Source organism: Trypanosoma equiperdum (assembly GCF_001457755.1).
Source record: "Trypanosoma equiperdum strain OVI genome assembly, contig: ctg_1666, whole genome shotgun sequence".
NCBI classification, from domain to species: Eukaryota; Euglenozoa; class Kinetoplastea; order Trypanosomatida; family Trypanosomatidae; genus Trypanosoma; species Trypanosoma equiperdum.
In genome coordinates this window covers 60,113-60,513 of record NW_027123689.1, presented here as the reverse complement: position 1 = coordinate 60,513, position 401 = coordinate 60,113, and positions in this window count along the sequence as shown.

Genomic DNA, 401 nt, shown 5'->3' with positions numbered 1-401 from the left:
AAAAAAAAAAGTACAGCAAGGAATGTGTGTAAAAGTACGGTAATCGACCAAAACCAGCGGTCCACCGTGTTGCTCCACACGCATATTTTGCCAACCGCCCACCTCCATCATCACCGCCTCCTCTCCAATGAGGAAAAAAAAAAAAGAAAAAAAAACAAAAAAAAACTACCCTCCTTCCCCTCTTTGTTTTTTTTTGTTTTGGATCATCCCCTGCATTAGCCACAATTGCTGTGCGTTTGTGTATGTGTGTGGGTAAATGAATATTTACAGAATTATTATTATTATTACTACTTTCCCCCACATACCACTATTGCAAAGAAAAAAAAAAGAAAACTGTAACAAAAACGCAGTGTACGCATACATGTTACACAAGTATAAATGTATATATGCGTGTGCGTAGG